Raw genomic sequence first — 9111 nt, 5'->3', positions numbered from 1 at the left:
TGGGCTGCAGAGCATCTTATCTCCTCCTGCCAGGTCTTCCTGTTTCCTGTTTCCTGATAATTATTATTAAAGGACTTCCTCCACTACCTGTGTATCTCCACACTGGAAATGTTCACTTTGGAGTTTTAATGCCTCGGCTTAAAGTTTTGGAACAGTTGTTTCACATGATTGTCTCTAGAATATCTGCCCTTTCCTCGAAAATCCAAATGTTTAGCCTCATTGCAGGCGTTATGGATACACTAAGAGCATCAAGAAGCTTCCACATCTTTTTTTTAGCTACAATACATTTCATATTCAGTGATCCCCTTTATGAAATCAACTGAAGTTTGAGGAATAGACTAATTTGAGGCATGGTGAATAATTTAATCCAATATCCAGATTATGCACTTTGAAATATGTGCAGTATTTATAATTCAGATGATCTCATGCTGCATGTCCCTTTGTGTATGTAATAGTAGAACTGGAACCTCATGGGGGGTATAACATACTGCTTATAAAATAATGAACACTGTGGTTCCCTAGAAGTCATTGCAGAATCAGGTGTGCATGATGTACATGCATGATGAAGTAAATACTAAGTTGCATCTCTAACCAGGAATAAGATAGTGGTTTATTTGCAGTACAGTTATTACTGCTTATTACCTGTTATTACTGCTTACTAGTACTTCTACTGGTTGTTGTCTGTATGGTTAGGAAGTACCATACAAACTATTGTAACCTCCTAGCTATATTCTCTTAGTGATCAAATCAAATTACATTTATTTATAAAGCCATTTTTACATCAGCAGATGTCATAAAGTGCTTATACAGAAACCCAGCCTATAAACCTAAACCACAAGCAATGCCGATGTAGAAGCACGGTGGCTAGGAAAAACTCCCTAGAAAGGCAGGAGCCTAGGAAGAAACCTAGAGACGAACCAGGCTCTGATATCTTGGGAGTCTGTTGTTGGTCCACGTTTTCTCTGTGTGGAGGCTGGCTGGGGGGCATGAGTAAGGCTGTTATCAGGCCCAGCAGTGCTGAACCGACCAGGGGCCACCCCTGGGTGGGAAAGGGCAGGGCTGGGTGCCCATGGCAGGCTGTCTCCTCCAGGATAGATAACTTTGTTCTGGGCTCAGAGAGATGACATCATGAAGGATGGCAATGAAGATGTCGGCGCAGAGATGGGAAGTGTTATCTGCTGCCCTTCACTAACAATGCCACCTAGCGGGGACACACACACACACACACACACACACACACACACACACACACACACTGTAGGCCTTACATAATATTTACGATTGCTGCTCCAGGCCAGAACTCATGGTGAACTGCAGATCCACGTTCTCCCAGATGTTGTCAATGAAAAGTTATTCCATAAGACAATTCCAAGAGCTGTTTACCCAGTGGCATTCTGCCAAATTGAGATATCAAGAGAGATGAAATGTCTAATAATGTTGGATGAATGTGTTATGAATGATACTGCAACACTCATGAAGGTGCTGTGACTGGTTTTATAAAGATGTTAAGAATGCCTTAAAGATGTTATGAATGCCCCTTTGAAGTCAAATGTTACCCAGAGATTTAGTGATCTCTTATCTTCTGTGCCTACTCATCCAGTGGGGCCACCTCTGTCAGACATGGTCTGTGTTGGAAGCCAGGGGTGGCGGTGGTGTGTGTCTTTAGGGTGGGAGGTGTTTAAAAAGCAGACACAGTGGCACTACTTAGCCATATCATATAGAAGTGAGGGACTGCACATTACAGGGGTGTATCTACTCACAAAAACAAAAGCCTCTCAAACATGAAGAAATATTGGAGCTACATTTAAACCACTCTCAAGAAAGATTTAATTTCATCTGGACTTTTCACTCTGTAAGTATGACCATATAGTGTATACATGTATATTGTATGAAGAAATTAGACTGACAACACATTTTGATCATCACAATAATAGTTTTGTACTTTTTGTACAAAAGTTAGAAGTTTAGTTAGTTAGCTACTTATAGTTTAGTTAGTTAGTTATTTAAGCATTCTAAGTATTATAGTTGCTTTAGTACTCAAAAGATGCAACTCACAGTATATAATTACATATTTCTAATTGACTTGCATTGATATTCAGTGACAAAACTGACATTCTCAGTTTGAATTTAACCAGTTGAGCTAACAGCCGTTTGCACTGTTTCGCTATGACTTTACTCATCAATCTAGCAAGAGGACAATATTTTATTAATGAAGTAGTGTTCCCTCTCCCCTTAGAAAGCTTTGACCTTTGGCTTTCACCTGGAATTGTTTATTTATGTCTGAGGAAAAAAAACACTTGTCAACTCATATGATCTAGTACACAGTAAAAGTATAATAAAACATATACAAATATGATGGTATGATAAAAATGTTTTTATGAATGAATAAGCCTTTTCATACTTTATAATACACTATGTCCATATATAGTTATAATCTGTTTTAGGAACATCTACCCCAAGTATTTCACCTTCTTTATTACTTTACCAAACATATCATGACATTAGTGATAGTCAAACTAATTTGTGAATGTCTAAATCAACATTTGGGCCATTTAAACAGTGTGTGTCTCTCCTATAGACAAGGGGAGAAGGACTATGTAAAGGGCTTGATTTTGTAGTTCTTAGCATATGTAATATGTCTTCCTCTGACATAAAACAAATGTTTGACTTTCACACAAAATTACTTTACTTCTTTTAGGTTTAAGGAAGTGTGTAGATCACATTTTTTTATCGTAGAGCTATGAAAGTTATATATTTAGATCCGCCTGCTTGAGACAAATTCAGCGATTGTTTTGGCATGTCTGTGCCATGAAGCAGTCGAGCTGGATAAATGTTTTTCTAAGGACCGCCCCTTTGACATAAAGTTGCTGTGAAGTGATATAAATGGATGAAATGATGCAGCCGGCCACCAGAGAGAGGCAAATACATGTTTATTTGACAGAGGATGTTGACATGGTCCTAGGAAGGTCTGAATGGCTGTCTTCTGACTTATAAAACGGTGGGAAATCAATAAAATAAGTTATGTAAACATATACATATATTTTTTAAGTAATTCTAGTGCCGATTTCGGGGACTGTCAGCTTAAGAGGTTTTAACCAGCTGAAATTGTAACCAACAGTAGATGTGACAAACATGGACAGTGCATTGGCCAGGGACCACTCCTAGTCATCATGATCACACAGCAGATGATCCTAAAGGATCCAATATAAAATGATTCACCTTAAAACATGATTTTTTAAAAATGTCTCCGTACAGTTCTTTGAAGTTGACTGGCAGAGATCAGTTGACAGTTTTGTAATACACACTCACTAATCACTCTCAAAGTCACACTTTGGCTCCTCGCACAGTTCTTAATCAGTGATGGCTTGTTTCATCCTACAGACTAGTATCTGGCTGACCTAGATCAGCTATGGAGGCTACTCATTGTCTAATGCCAATTCAACTGTTTGGTTTGGTCACAGATGGGCTAATACTGAATGTATGGGTTGATAAAGCTATTAGCCATACAGTATGGTATGGTAACCTAGTTCATCAAGAGTCAGTCCGGGCCTAAGTGTTCAAATTTTCAGAATTTAGACTTTTCTTTGGTTAAAGTGTGATGATGACTCAAATATAAGAGGCTTTTAGCAAAGTGACTCAGTAGACTCAGTTCGTGGCAAAAATGTGTTAGTAAAAATATTTTTTATCATATCTGCCACTGACACTCACTAACCTCCTGGGTGATACCACACATACTGTAGTAGAGCACTGGTGAGGTTCCAGATAGAACAGCTCTAGGATGAGCTTACCTCCTTCATTGTCTGGCTCCATCTGTTTGTGTTTTAGCCAACTCCTCTGACTATTCATGTATGACATGACAATGATAATCTAAGGAGTTGACTGAAGCAGATCTGGGACCGGACACCTCATTTGATCCTAAACTTAATCATTAGGGCCAAACTGACCTTAGGTCAGTGTCTTAACGGACACTTTATCCTCCTCAACTGGGGCTTGTGGGACTCCTCTCTCAGACAGGATGTGTCGCATCATCAACTTCCTGCTGGCTCTGCTGAGCCGTTTCCTGTTTGCTGTGCACGGGGTGGTGACCGTGTGGCGTGTGGTCGCCGTCAAAGGGGAGCCCCTCTATTGGCTGCTGCTGATGGGCGTGGCTCTGCTGGTGGTGGAGATGGCAGTCACCATCAAGTGTACCCGCAATGCCGAGTGGAAATGGTAACGTCTATATAACATCTATAGCCTTACAGTGCCTTCTACAGCAATGACACAAAGCTAATAATGATAATCATTACCTATCATACACAATTAAGTCTTATAATGACTGCATTAAAATGTATTATACCTGTTGGCAAAGAAAAGTATTATCCAAACTGGTTCTGATAGCAATGTTATGTTGTAAGAATGAACACATATGAATATGCCAGTGCTTCCTCCTTCTGCCCTGTACAGTGGGGGAAAAAAGCATTTGATCCCCTGCTGCTTTTGTACGTTTGCCCACTGACAAAGAAATGATCAGTCTATAATTTTAATGGTAGGTTTATTTGAACAGTGAGAGACAGAATAACAACAAAAAAATCCAGAAAAACGCATGTCAAAAATGTTAGAAAATGATTTGCATTTTAATGAGGGAAATAAGTATTTTACCCCTCTGCAAAACATGACTTAGTACTTGGTGGCAAAACCCTTCTTAGCAATCACAGAGGTCAGACATTTCTTGTAGTTGGCCACCAGGTTTGCACACATCTCAGGAGGGATTTTGTCCCACTCCTCTTTGCAGATCTTCTCCAAGTCATTAAGGTTTTGAGGCTGACGTTTGGCAACTCGAACCTTCAGCTCCCTCCACAGATTTTCTGTGGGATTAAGGTCTGGAGACTGGCTAGGCCACTCCAGGACCTTAATGTGCTTCTTCTTGAGCCACTCCTTTGTTGACTTGGCCATGTGTTTTGGGTCATTGTCATGCTGGAATACCCATCCACGACCCATTTTCAATGCCCTGGCTGAGGGAAGGAGGTTCTCACCCAAGATTTGACGGTACATGGCCCCGTCCATCGTCCCTTTGATGCGGTGAAGTTGTCCTGTCCCCTTAGCAGAAAAACACCCCCAAAGCATAATGTTTCCACCTCCATTTTTGACGTTGGGGATGGTTTTCTTGAGATCATAGGCAGCATTCCTCCTCCTCCAAACACGGCGAGTTGAGTTGATGCCAAAGAGCTCCATTTTGGTCTCATCTGACCACAACACTTTCACCCAGTTGTCCTCTGAATCATTCAGATGTTCATTGGCAAACTTCAGATGGGCATGTATATGTGCTTTCTTGAGCAGGGGTCCTTGCGGGCGCTGCAGGATTTCAGTCCTTCACGGCGTAGTGTGTTACCAATTGTTTTCTTGGTGACTATGGTCCCAGCTGCCTTGAGATCATTGATAATATCCTCCCGTGTAGTTCTGGGCTGATTCCTCACTGTTCTCATGATCATTGCAACTCCACGAGGTGAGATCTTGCATGGAGCCCCAGGCCGAGGGATATTGACAGTTCTTTTGTGTTTCTTCCATTTGTGAATAATCGCACCAATTGTTGTCACCTTCTCACCAAGCTGCTTGGCGATGGTCTTGTAGCCCATTCCAGCCTTGTGTAGGTCTACAATCTTGTCCCTGACATCCTTGGAGAGCTCTTTGGTCTTGGCCATGGTGGAGAGTTTGGAATCTGATTGAGTGATTGATTGCTTCTGTGGACAGGTGTCTTTTATACAGGTAACAAACTGAGATAAGGAGCACTCCCTTTAAGAGTGTGCTCCTAATCTCAGCTCGTTACCTGTATAAAAGACACCTGGGAATCAGAAATCTTTCTGGTTGAGAGGGGTCAAATACTTATTTCCCTCATTAAAATGCAAATCAATTTATAACATTTTTGACATGCGTTTTTCTGGATTTTTTTTGTTATTATTCTGTCTCTCACTGTTCAAATAAACCTACCATTAAAATTATAGACTGATCATTTCTTTGTCAGTGGGCAAACGTACAAAATCAGCAGGGGATCAAATACTTTTTTCCCTCACTGTATACAGCCACAAGGCAGTAACTTGTCCCTCTAACATCAGCCACTCATACTACACTTACTTCCAATTCATATACACACTCACATTCTCAACTCATTTAGAAGCCCTCTGCTCCATTATAGTGCATGACCTCGATAAAGTGTCCTCCTCACAATCTCTTCTCCATCGTGTGGCTCAGTTGGTAGAGCATGGTGTTTGCAACGCCAGGGTTGTGGGTTCAATTCCCATGGGGACCAGTATGGAGACAGAAAAAAAATATGTATGAGATGTATGCATTCACTACTGTAAGTCGCTCTGGATAAGAGCGTCTACTTAAATGTACAATTTTCACAGTGCGCACACAATGTAAGATTTACAGTGGCACCTCCATTTTTGCACAATCTTTATTATCTATTCCTGTCTCGGGTGGCGTAGCCCAAGTGGAAAACCTAATGAAAAACAATCAAACAGCCCCAGGGTTACACAGCAATTGTAATAATGATTAACCACACAAATGAACTCATTAATTTCATGCAAGGAAAAAAATTCCTCTCCTGTTCATGTTGCGATAAATGGAAATGTTAGAAAGAAAGACATTAGCAAATAACCCCGTTGGCCTGGCTGTCTTCACAGTCTACACAGCTCTGCCTGTTGTTTTTTTACAGGGGTGGAATTGGGATTGAAGGGTTGTAGTTGTCTCCACCTAAACCTTTTTCTATAGGGATACTGACCTCACCACTGTACTGGTGGAACTCTTTTACGAGGTGGTGAGCGGCAGATATAGTGAGCCACTTATTGTATGCATCCAAAATCTCTCTCTCTCTCTCTCTCTCTCTCTCTGCATGTATAGCTCTCCATCTCTATGTTTACAGTATATCTCCCTAAAAATATGATATGTCCTTCAACAACACTCTGACTATCTCGTTTGCTGGATTAACTGTCATTTTCCATGAAAAGCCAGTCTATTTATGCGACTCTTACTCCTTTTCTAACCATCGTCTCCTGCATGGCCTGCATGGCTCAGTGCCCTGAACTGAATGAACATAAACACTAGATGACCTCTGTTCCACACCCTTCAAAGGGATGACAGGAAATTATGTCATTGCCGATTCTAACGCAACAAGGGAATGATTCCTCCATCGATCCTAATGATGCTGCAGAAGCCAGCCTTCATATTTCCTCCATGTGCGGAGGGGCATGCTGAGACGGAAACTTACTCCAGGCCCCTCTCTCCCTCTCACTTTGAAGTTCTCTCCTCGTGGAGAAGGCTTTGCACTGTCAAGTGGGATTTGCATACACGATGAGAATAATTGGCCGTCTGAAATGGGACACTTCTGTAAGGCTTACTTCTTATACTGACTGGCCAAAAAAACGTGTGTGTGTGTTGCTAAAAATAGCTTCCCCCTTCCCTCCTCGTCGCTTTGCTTTTAGGTTCTCCCCCATGGTTTTCCTCTACCTCAGTACCGTCATCCCCTCCATTTGGTTCCTGGAGCTCAGCCTGCTGCAGTACAAGCTCCCTGTCAACATCTCCTCTGGCCCCGAGCTAGAAGAGCTGCTGGCTCACATCCCCATCTCAGCGGTAGGTATCACACTACAACCCCCCCAGCAACAATTAACTGATACCTGATCACAGATAAGATGAGAATCTCTAGGGAATAATACATCATAAGGGAGGACGAGGGAAATGTAATTGACACATTGATTGAGATGAAGTCCGGATTAGACTCACTTGAAGATACTCTCAGATATTTCTGGGATGGGTGATTTTGGGGCTATTTCTTTCTTATGGGATTTTTTTGTGGAATTTTTTGCCTCATGGCTACTTTTGAAGTTTGGGGACGGAATTGATTTGAATCTTGGAGACCAAGATAATGACAATTGAGTCAGGATAAATTCCCTCTTCAAGGCTCTAATGTGTACATTTTATCTTCTGGTTAAGGAGCATTTTTTAAGATACATAGTAACTTTCTTAGAAGACAATAAAGTATCATCTCATTTCATTGTGTGTTGTGTTGACTGACGCAGGACATCTTGCAGCTGGACCCAGAGAACTGGGCGGCAGGGCTGGAGCAGACCATGCTCATCGTACTGGTGCTGGGCCGCTGGCTTATGCCCAAAGGAGACATGTCCCGCGACCAGCTCTCCCAGCTCCTCATGGTCTACGTGGGCCTGGGCGCTGACATCCTGGACATCTTTGACACCTTCAAGGAGCCCGAGGTCAAGACCAACCGGGCCGTCATCATTATGGGCCTTGCCCTCTTTTCCTGGGCCCTCATGCAGTTCCCCTTGGTTCTGACCCAGACCAGCCCCCCCAAGGCCCATCTCCAGCCCTGTTTGTCCCAGCCCGACTCCCCCCAGCGAGGCCTCTCTCAGGAGGGAAGCATAGCTGTAGTGGAGGGACTGCCTGGAGCTCCCCCCTCCTGCTATACACCGTGCTGCTCCAGTGAAGTGTGGAGTCTGCTGTTGACTGTGGGGCTCCAGGACGGGCCGTTCCTCATCTACCGCCTCTACCTCATGATCAGGGAGAACGTTCTGAACCAACTAATGATCTTCTTCACCTGTAAGAACATCCTTGTCGTCTTGCTGGAGTTCTACAGGATCTTTGTGGTGCAGTGTGAGCAGCAGGGTGAGGGCTGCCTAGGGGGGCTGGAGAGGTGTGCAGTGCCCTGGTGCCAACAAGCCCAGGAGGAGGAGGTGGAGGGGGAGGGAAGAGGACAGGAGAGTGGAGAACAGAACTGCCAGACAGAGGAGGGGGGGGAGGTGGTGGAGGGGGATGGGGAGGAAGAGGGGAAGGGGAAGGGGAAGCGGGAGGGTAGCGGGGAAGGGGAGGAGGATGAGGAGGAGGGAGGAAAGGAAAGTGGAGAACAGAGCTGCCAGACAGAGGTGGAGGTAGAGGGGGAGAGACAAAGAATCAGATCAGAGGGGTTGCCAGGTGTAGAGCCTATGATGCCATGATGCATGACTCGACCCTTAGGCAGAATCTCCTTCACACACCAAGAGCCTGCCAACTCTATAACCTCCAGTTAAAAAGTGTATCATGAAGAGTCTCTGGTCTCTGGAGGCCAAGGAGTAGGGTAGTAGACCA

Source organism: Salmo trutta, chromosome 30, assembly GCF_901001165.1.
Source record: "Salmo trutta chromosome 30, fSalTru1.1, whole genome shotgun sequence".
Lineage (NCBI taxonomy): Eukaryota > Metazoa > Chordata > Actinopteri > Salmoniformes > Salmonidae > Salmo > Salmo trutta.
The sequence above is the reverse complement of the archived record's forward strand: the minus strand, read 5'-3'. Positions refer to the sequence as shown.